The sequence below is a fragment of the Salvelinus sp. IW2-2015 genome, linkage group LG30 (assembly GCF_002910315.2).
Source record: "Salvelinus sp. IW2-2015 linkage group LG30, ASM291031v2, whole genome shotgun sequence".
Lineage (NCBI taxonomy): Eukaryota > Metazoa > Chordata > Actinopteri > Salmoniformes > Salmonidae > Salvelinus > Salvelinus sp. IW2-2015.
The window spans coordinates 17,958,021-17,968,772 of record NC_036869.1 but is presented as its reverse complement, the minus strand read 5'-3'; positions in this window follow the sequence as shown (position 1 = coordinate 17,968,772).

Below are 10,752 nucleotides of genomic sequence, written 5' to 3'. Positions count from 1 at the left end.
TAGCACTACATGTTTTACATTGAATGTTCTTTAGCAGACACTCTGGATCCAGATAGACTTACAGGTAGTGAGTGCATACATTTTTGTACTGGTCCCCCATGGGAATCAAACCCACAACCCTAGCTTTGCAAGCACAATGTCCTACCAACTGAGCCCACAGGACCCCTGGTGAGACATCATCACGAGTCATCCCGAATCGTCAAATTTAATAAAAGTATTGATGAAGAATACGTTTTTTTGTGTTTCGCGACGCTTGCTGCCAATTTCGAGACACGGGACATTTGTGATACAACAATCATTTGAACAATTCATCAATTAATTTTCTCACTAGAAGAAGTTAACATTGTCAGTGAGACATATACAGTATCCTCTCCTCTCCCGGTCCCTTTAGGTTTGTGACTTATCAACAACAATTCACCTACCCACCCTACAGATACCAACAAGGAGGGAGGGAAAGCACAAAGGGGAAATACCAGCGGCCATCTCATCTCAAGACCTGGCATCACAAAATGKCCGACAATAACTTGAGCTGTATCTGACATGGGTGAAGCGAAAATTGTGTAACCACTCCGTGCCGAATCAGTTGACTTAAGTGGATAAGAGTCTGCTAAATAACTTACATTTAAAAATGTAATGCTGCAGGTGCACAAAAAGATTGGTATGACAATCGACTTTTGCCATTTCAGGGTGATGTGTACTAGTCGCAGATCTGGTGATAAAATGGTTGCAATTGCAATCACACCACATTGGAAAGTCCCTTCTGCCTTTGCTTTCACTTTCAGTTTAGTACAATTCACCAAGCGAAACCAAGCCAAGCCGTGGATCTTGTGACTGTAATTGAGGCTTTGATACACTAAGCTGCTGTTTTATTTAACCTTTACTTAACTAGGCAAGTCAGTTAAGAACAAATTCTTATTTACAATGACGGCCTAGGAACAGTKGATTAACTGCCTTGTTCAGGGGTAGGAAGACAGATTTTAATGTAGTGTAATAAGTACTCTACATGACCAAAAGTATGTGGACACCCGATCGTCGAACATCTCATTCCAAAATCATGGACATTAATATGGAGTTGGTCCCCCTTTAGCTGCTATAACAGACKCCACTCTTCTGGGAAGGCTTTCCACTAGATGTTGGAACATTGCTGCWRGGACTTGCTTCCTTTCAGCCACAAGAGCATTAGTGAGGTCGGGCACTGATGTTGGGCGATTAGGCTTAGTTCGCATTCGGCGTTCCAATTCATCCCAAAGGTGTTYGAGGGCGTTGAGGTCAGGGATCTGTGCAGGCCAGTTAAGTTCTTCCACACCGATCTCGACAAACCATTTCTGTATGGACCTTGCTTTGAGCACGGGGGCATTGCCATGCTGAAACAGGAAAGGGCCTTCCCCAAATTGTTGCCACAAAGTTGGAAGCACAGAATCGTCTAGAATGTCATTGTATGCTGTAGTGTTAAGATTCCCCTTCACTTGAACTAAGGGGACTAGCCCAAACCATGAAAAACAGCCCCAGACCATTATTCCTCCTCCACCCAACTTTACATTTGGCACTATGCATTGGGGCAGGTAGCGTACTCCTGGCATCCGGCAAACCCAGATTCATCCGTTGGACTGCCAGATGGTGAAACGTGATTCATCACTCCAGAGAACACGTTTTTACTGCTCYAGAGTCCAATGGCGGCTAGCTTTACAACACTCCAGCCGATGCTTGACATTGCTCATGGTGATCTTAGGCTTGTGTGCAGCTGCTCGACCAAGGAAACCCATTTCATGAAGCCCCCTACGAACAGTTCTTGTGCTGACATTGCTTCCAGAGGCAGTTTGGAACTCAGTTTGGAGTGTTGCAACCGAGGACAGACAATTTTACCGCGTTATGCACTTGAATACTCGGGTCCCGTTCTGTGAGCTTGTTGTGCGCTACCACTTCGTGGCTGAGCCGTTGTTGCTTCCTAATCCACTAATATGAAGGGGCGTCCACATACTGTTGTATAATTAGTGTTGTTGCATAAGTTGCTAATTAAATAAAATGCTAAAGTTAACCATGATGAGATTCAAACATGCAACCTTTGCATTGCTAGATGTTTGCATTATACCAATCTCCTTTCTTTTTTCCCTTAAGTAACCTACTGTCCATGCCAAGCTTAATATATCATACTACATTGAACAAAAATATAAATTCAACATGTTTTCATGGTCMCATGTTTCATGAGCTGAATTAAAATATCCCAGAAATTGTCCATATGCACAAAAATATTATTTCTCAATAATGTTGTGCACAAACTTGTTTGCATCCMTKTTAGTGAGCATTTCTCTTTTTCCAAGATAATCCATCCACCTGACAGGTGTGGCATATCAAGAAGCTGATTAAACAGTATGATCATTACACAGGTGCACTTTGTGCTGTGGACAATAAAAGGGCACTCTAATGCCACACAACACAATGCCAGATGTCTCAAGTTGCAGGAATGTCCACCTGAGCTGTTGCYAGAGAACTGAATGTTCATTTCGCTACCATAAGCCACCTCCAACATCATTTAAGAGAATTTGGCAGTACATCCAACCGGCATCACAACCGCAGACCACGTGTATGAATGCTGATGTCAACGTTGTGAACAGAGTACCCCATGGTGGCGGTGGGGTTATGTTATGGTATGGGCAGGCATAATAAGCTACAGACAATGAACACAATTGCATTTGATCTACGGCAACTTGAATGCACAGAGATACCATAACGAGATCCTGAGGCCCATTGTCGTGCCATTCATCTGCCGTCATCACCTCATGCTGCAAGGATCTGTACACAATTCCTGGAAGCTGAAAATGTCACATGGTCTACATACTCACCAGACATATCAACCGTTGAGCATGTTTGTAATGCTCTGGATTGACAGTGTATTCCATTTCATGCCAATATCTAGCAACTTCACATAATCATTGAAGAGGAGTAGAACAACATTCCACAGGCCACAATCCATAGGCCACAAGCCTGATCAACTCTACGCGAAGGAGATGTGTCACGCTGCATGAGGAAAATGGTGGTCACACCAGATACTGACTGGACTGGTTTTCTGATCCAGCCGGTAACTTTTCTTTTAAGGTATCTGTGACCAACAGATGCATATCTGTCACCAACAGATGCATATCTGTAAATCCATAGATTAGGGCCTAATGAATTTATTTAAATTGACAGATTTTCTTATATGAACTGTAACAGATGATGGCGCTGGAGGGGATTGGCTCTTAACCAACTGTGCAATTTTTTTTATTTTTTTTTGCATTGTTTGTAACTTATTTTGAAATGTTGCTGATACCATCTCTTATGACCGAAAACAGCTTCTGGACATCAGAACAGCGATTACTCACCTCGAATTGGACTAATCATTTTTCTTTAACGAGTCGGACGGGAAGGATATAGTCCAAACACCCGTACAGGCCCTCATCCCCGTCATTCGCTGGAGAAAGAGATTTCGCAGAAAGAGATCGGGGTGCATTGTGAGGATCAGGCGACGAGTGGCTAATCTGCCTTTGCCTTCCGTACTGCTAGCTAACGTTCAAGAGGGTAGTGCGTACGGCCCAGTACATCACCGGGGCCAAGCTTCCTGCCATCCAGGACCTCTATACCAGGCGGTGTCAGAGGAAGGCCCTAAAAATGGTCAAAGACTCCAGCCACCCTAGTCATAGACTGTTCTCTCTGCTACCACACGGCAAGCAGTACCGGAGCGCCAAGTCTAGGTCCAAGAAGCTTCTAAACAGCTTCTACCCCCAAGCCATAAGACTCCTGAACATCTAATCAAATGGTTACCCAGACTATTTGCAGGCCCCCACACCTACGCTGCTGCTACTCTCTGATATTATCTATGCATAGTCACTTTAATAACGCGACCTACATGTACATATTACCTCAACACCGGTGCCCCTGCACATTGACTCTGTACCGGTACCCCCTGTATATAGCCCCGCTATTGTTATTTACTGCTGCTCTTTAATTCATTATTTGTTATTGTTATCTCTTACTTTTTTAGGTATTTTCTTAAAACTGCATTATTGGTTAAGGGCTTGTAAGTAAGCATTTCACTGTAAGGTCTACACCTCTTGAATTCGGCGCATGTGACAAATAGAATTAGATTTTATTTGAACTCTGTAAAATCTTTGACATTTTTGCATGTTGCGTTTATATTTTTGTATAATTTGAATGTTCCGGATTTACATTTACTATGTTACGTCTAGTCAATGTAATGTAACTTAACGTAAAGTAACATTTAATACTAAATGGAGTGGCACAGATTTTTGTAAAATATAATACGTTTTGGTCTAAAACCAGGTTGGGACACAATAGGCTGCGTTAGATTACATGTCCAAAATTATAGGTCCAACATTTTTGCCACATTCAATAAAGATGAGCAAAACAGACTGCATAAAATAAATAATATAAATACTGAGCTACAGTTGAAGTCGGAAGATTACATACACTTAGGTTGGAGTCATTAAAACTCGTTTTTCAACCACCACAAATTTCTTGTTAACAAACTATAGTTTTGGAAAGTCGGTTAGGACATCTACTTTGTGCATGACACAAGTCATTTTTCCAACAATTGTTTACAGACAGATTATTTAATTTATAATTCACTGTATCACAATTCCAGTGGGTCAGAAGTTTACATACACTAAGTTACTGTGCCTTCAAACAGCTTGGAAAATTTCAGAAAACGATGTCATGGCTTTCTGTACCTGTGGATGTATTTCAGGCCTACTTTCAAACTCAGTGCCTCTTTGCTTGACATCATGGGAAAATCAAAAGAACAGCCAAGACCTCAGAAAAAGAATTGTAGACCACAAGTCTGGTTCATCCTTGGGAGCAATTTCAAACGCCTGAAGGTACCACATTTATCTGTACAAACAATAGTACGCAGTATAACACCATGGGCCCACGCAGCGCTCAGGAAGGAGACACGTTCTGTCTCCTAGAGATGAACGTACTTTGTGCGAAAAGTGCAAATCAATCCCAGAACAACAGCAAGGATCTTCTGAAGATGCTGGTGGAAACAGGTGCACAGTAAAACAAGTCCTATATCGACATAACCTGAAAGGCCGCTCAGCAAAGAAGAAGAATCCACTGCTCCAAAAACCGCCATAAAAAAGCCAGACTTTGGTTTGCAACTGCACATAGGGACAAAGATCGTACTTTTTGGAGAAATGTCTTCTGGTCTGATGAACAAAATAGAACTGTTTGGCCATAATGACCATCGTTAGTTTGGAGGAATATGGGTGATGCTTGCAAGCCGAAGAACACCATCCCAACCGTGAAGCACGGGGGGCAGCATCCTGTTGTGGGGTGCTTTGCTGCAGGAGGGACTGGTGCACTTCACAAAATAGATGGCATCATGAGGGAGGAAAATTGTGTGGATATATTGAAGCAACATCTCAAGACATCAGTCAGGAAGTTAAAGCTTGGTCGCAAATGGGTCTTCCAAATGGACATGACCCCAAGCATACTTCCAAAGCTGTGGCAAAATGGCTTAAGGACAACAAAGTCAAGGTTATTGGAGTGGCCATCACAAAGCCCTGACCTCAATCCCATAGAAAATTTGTGGGCAGAACTGAAAAAGCTTGTACGAGCAAGGAGGCCTACAAACCTGACTCAGTTACACCAGCTCTGTCAGGAGGAATGGCCAAAATTCACCCAATTTATTGTGAGAAGCTTGTGGAAGGCTACCGAAACATTTGACCCAAGTTAAACAATTTAAAGGCACTGCTACCAAATACTAATTGAGTGTATGTAAACTCCTGACCCACTGGGAATGTGATGAAAGAAACAAAAGCTGAAATAAATCTTCTCTCTACTTTATTCTGACATTTCACATTCTTAAAATAAAGTGGTGATCCTGACTGACCTAAAACAGGGAATTTTACTAGATTAAATGTCAAGGAATTGTGCAAAACTGAGTTTAAATGTATGTATTTAAGGTGTATGTAAACTTCCGACTCAACTGTATATTGCATCTCAATTTTTTTATTAATATTATTTTATTCTAATACAATTGCTGGATAAATAGATTTTGTTAAGAGTAATACTTTTTGTGTATATATATTTGTTATATTATTGGCAACCCTGTTTTCAATCCCTCAATACCTCACCTTGCAAGATAACAGCACTGAGCCTTTATCTAAATGTTTTATGAGATTATAGAAACACTGGGAGGGATCTTAAACCATACCTCCACGCAGAAGCTTTCCAGATTCCTTGATCACCTTCCTTGTGCATATGGACTGCCCTCTTCAAGTCAAGACACAGGTTTTTCAATGGGGTTCAAGTCCGGTGACTAAGATGGCAATTGCAAAACAATGATTTGGTTGTCAATTAACCATTTCATTGACAAAAAAAGGTCCAGGCTAGCTGCCCCTCCCAGACCCTGCTGGTGATTGCTCACAGGCTGAAGACCATCGAGAGGGCAGATCAGATCATTCTGATTGACCAGGGAACCGTCCTGGAGCAGGGCACTCACCAGGAGTTGATGGACAGGAAGTGGATCTACTACAAACTAAGAGAGAGACTCTTCACGGAAGACGACATATCATATGGACCAAAGCAATACGACTGTAAATATTGATGTAATTCTCTCACTCTGACCAATACTCACAACCTCCCAATATACTGTAAATKACATGTACATCATGACATTGACATMTATAAAGCCACATTGATGTAAATATTGAATATAGTTAGAGATMATTTTCTCATTAGAAATGGAAACTTCTTTTGGTGCCATTTTGTTTTGTTGTATGAGTTGTTTTGATTGTATTGCATTGCACTATATTMTTTTCTACCCTTTCTTTTGTATCAAAAAAAAGGGAATGTTTGATTAAAAGAGAAGGGCAGTGAGTGGGCCACGCTATCTATTGTTCTTCGGTGACCCCAGTTGACTGTAAAACCATTTATGGAGCAAAGGTCTATTAAGTTGCCTATCGAAGAGAAGAAGTTAGTTGAGTATCAGTAAGATGTATGTGTAGCCTTAGCATTGACCTACACTAGAGATCAACTTTATTGCCTGTATTTTTGTTGTGTGTGAGATTTTGTCTGTGTATAGTGTGGCTTTTGGGTGTTTGATCAACATGAGTGTGTAGATGAGCACATTTGAATGTAGGACGCAATGAATGTTTCTTATTTTTACCACACAGAGCACAACGTCTTGGAAAGTCCCTGAAGGCCCATCCCCTAGCTCTTTGCCAATGTTTTTGGCAGCTTGCCTGTCTGCACCACGGCCAAAGCCACACCAACATGTCAGTACTCCACCTCCCCCTACCGGAGGGTAATAACACAGACCTTTAGGCGATACTGGCAACCATTTTGTGACCAGATCTGCGACYAGTACACATCACCGTGAAATGGCAGCAGTCGAGTCTCACACCAATATTGAGCATTTCCTTTAAGAATCCTTAACAGGTGTTTTGAAGTAGTGACTTGGTCAGTGTCTTGTGAGAGTCTCTGCTCACCTTTACTTTTTGTGCATCTGCAGCACTGGTGCAGGCAGACATTCATCATCAAGTCATTGAAATCATTAATCATCAATGCCGAATCAGTTGGCTTGCAATCACACTCAGTTATGTGTATAAACCCTGGATTGCTGATGCTCTGTATTGGCGATTGAGAGGCTTTGAAGCCACCGGTCAGCCATATTGGCACTCCCCCAGTAGGAGCAGTCCTCCATAGGAATGAATGGAATTAATATAGTATTTAAATTYAATGTTTCAAGGACTCATAACGAACTGTTATGAGTAACCAGTTTACGGACACAGAGGATATGGCATACACCAAACCAAACTAGGTAGATGATCTAAGAGATCTTCCTGTTTGGCTAGGGTTCATGTAAGGATGACACTTATGATTGCCCTGTGTTAAAGACAAGGGTGGAAAAAGTAAAAATATAGATGACTTCATTGAAAATGACTCAAGTAAAAATGAAAGTCACCCAATAAAATACTASTTGAGTAAAATTTTTAAAGTATTTGGTTTTAAATATACTTAAGTATTAAAAGTACAAGTAAAGTATAAATATTTYCACACTCCTTATATTAAGCAAACCAGACGGCACGGTTTTCTTGTTTTTAATATGTATGGGTAGCCAGGGGCACAACACTCAGACGTCATTTACAAACGAAACATTTATGTTTAGAATCAGCAAGATCAGAGGCAGTAGGGATGACAAGGGATGTTCTTTTGATTCGTGTGTGAATTTGACCTGCTAAGAATTCGAAATGTAACAAGTACTTTTGGGTGTCAGGGAAAATGTATTGAGTAAAAAGTACATTATTTTCTTTAGGAATGTAGTGAAGTAAAAGCAAAAGTTGTCATAAATATAAATAGTAAAGTAAAGTACAGAGTACAAATACCTCAAAAAACAACTTTAGTAATACCTTAAAGTATTTTTACTTAAGTACTTTACACCACTGGTTAAAGCTTCCGTAACCTAGATAGCCTAGACTGGACCATTTCACTGAATTTGTTGTACCTGCAGCAGTTGCAATTAATGAAGTCCATTTCAGTAACCAAGATACAGTAATTGAAAAGGCTTTCCAGTGTAGGATGTCACCATGATATCATATCATATCATCATTTTTCTTAAAAACTGCATTGTTGGTTAAGGGATTGTAACCTGTTGTATTCGGCGCATGTGACAAATACGAATGATTTGATATAGTGGACCTAGCAGTATTCTGACTAAGACACAGTGGTATTATGCATTATTATGGATTTGATACCAGCCTTTTCCACCTCCTGAGAAGGCAGAACTTAGTATTACATGCTTGGGAGGTGTGTCAGGTAAACTCGCAATGTGTTGTTGTGAACCCCCTAGATTTCCCTGAGGACAGCACATATTTATTGGCCCTTATTGGTTCATAATCTTACAAGATGACATGCAGATTCCTGTCTCATTACAAAAAAGCGTGAATGTTGTCTGCTGGAAAGTCCCTTTGAGTGTGAGTTGAATTAAGGATTAGTTAGGGAGTTGAGCCCAATGATGTATATAATAAACCCTGGATTGCTGATGCTCTGTATTGGCCATTGAGAGGCTTTGAAGTCACCGGTTGGCCATATTGGCACTCCACAGTAGGAGCAGTCTTCCATAGGAATGAATGGAATCATACAGTATTTCAATTAAATGTTTCAAGGACAAAATAACATGTATTTAAGTATTTTTTKGGTTGTAGTGGGGACAGTAATGTATATATTTTAGCAATTACATTGACTTTTGATACTTAAGTATATTTAAAACCAAATACTTTTAAACTTTTACTCAAGTAGTATTTTACTGGGTGACTTTCACTTTCACTTTAGTCATTTTCTATTAAGGTATCTTTACATTTACTCAAGTATGACAATTGGGTACTTTTTCCACCACTGGCTACCAATACGACCTATCTGTTCAAGAAGACTATGATCTGGCACAGATGGCCATCTTTCATGCTAGGCTCACAGATGCTTACTCTGGGGGAACACTCAAACAGTAAGTCGAGCTTAATACCTGGTTTATAATGGTGGTGGTGGCGGTGTGTGTGTGTGTGTGTGTGTGTGTGTGTGTGTGTGTGTGTGTGTGTGTGTGTGGTGTTTGCCGTGTGGTGTGAACTTTGTCTTTGTTCTTTGCAGTGTATCACATGAGAGAGACTGGTTGGATCAAAGTTTCTCAAGAGGATGTTGGTGACCTGTACCACCACTTGTACAATGAGGAAAAAGTGAATCTGGCCCATTCTAAGTATATTCCGAGTCACATCAATACCATACAATACATCATAAACATAGTCAAATAAATACAATACATCATAAACATAGTCAAATAAATTCTCCTTTACATTCCTCAAAATACTCCAGTGTTCCCTATCTAGTTTTATTTGATTGTTATTTATATATGTTTTACTTTATATTTATTCAATACAGTTTTGGGGACTACAGTGTTTGTAGAGTAAGCTGAGTTCTTTAGCTGAGATGGACATTTCCATCCTCATATCAATCATCATGTGATTGTCAGCCACCAATTGCATCCATAAAATGGTGCTCAATGAGTCCAATGGAAAAAGAATGCACACATTAAAATATGAAAGAACCTTTAACTGGTTAAATCGGAAGCATTTAATGTTATCTTATAAAAATAGTTGAACTTGCACAGCTGTATAACTCCAACTTTCTAAATCAATCCTCACATAAAGCAAGAGTTAGAGGCGTGTCTGGTCTACATGTGCGTACATGTTTCTTATTTTACCACACAGAGCACAAAGTCTTGTAAAGTCCCTGGAGGCTCGTCCTTTGTTCTTTGCCAATGTTTTTGGCAGTTTGCCTGTCTGCACCAAAAGCCACAACAAGATGTCAGTACTACACCACCCCCTCCCGGACAACAATACCATATCGATATAGACCTTATGCGATACTGGCAACCATTTTGTGACCAGATCTGCGACTAGTACACATCACCGTGAAATGGCGACAGTCGAGTCTCACGCCAATATTGAGCATTTCCTTTTAAGAATCCTTAACACTGATCTGGAAAACACAGGTGTTTTGAAGTATTGACTTGGTCAGTGTCTTGTGAGAGTCTCTGCTCACCTTTACTTTTTGTGCATCTGCAGCACTGGTGCAGGCAGACACTCATCATCAAGTCGTCCATATCATCAACTTAATCAATCAAAGTATTGAGAAGAAGTGCCTGAGTTTGTTTATTTTTGGGCTGCTGCGGTTTGAGCACAGGACATTCACGGGTTAACTGTA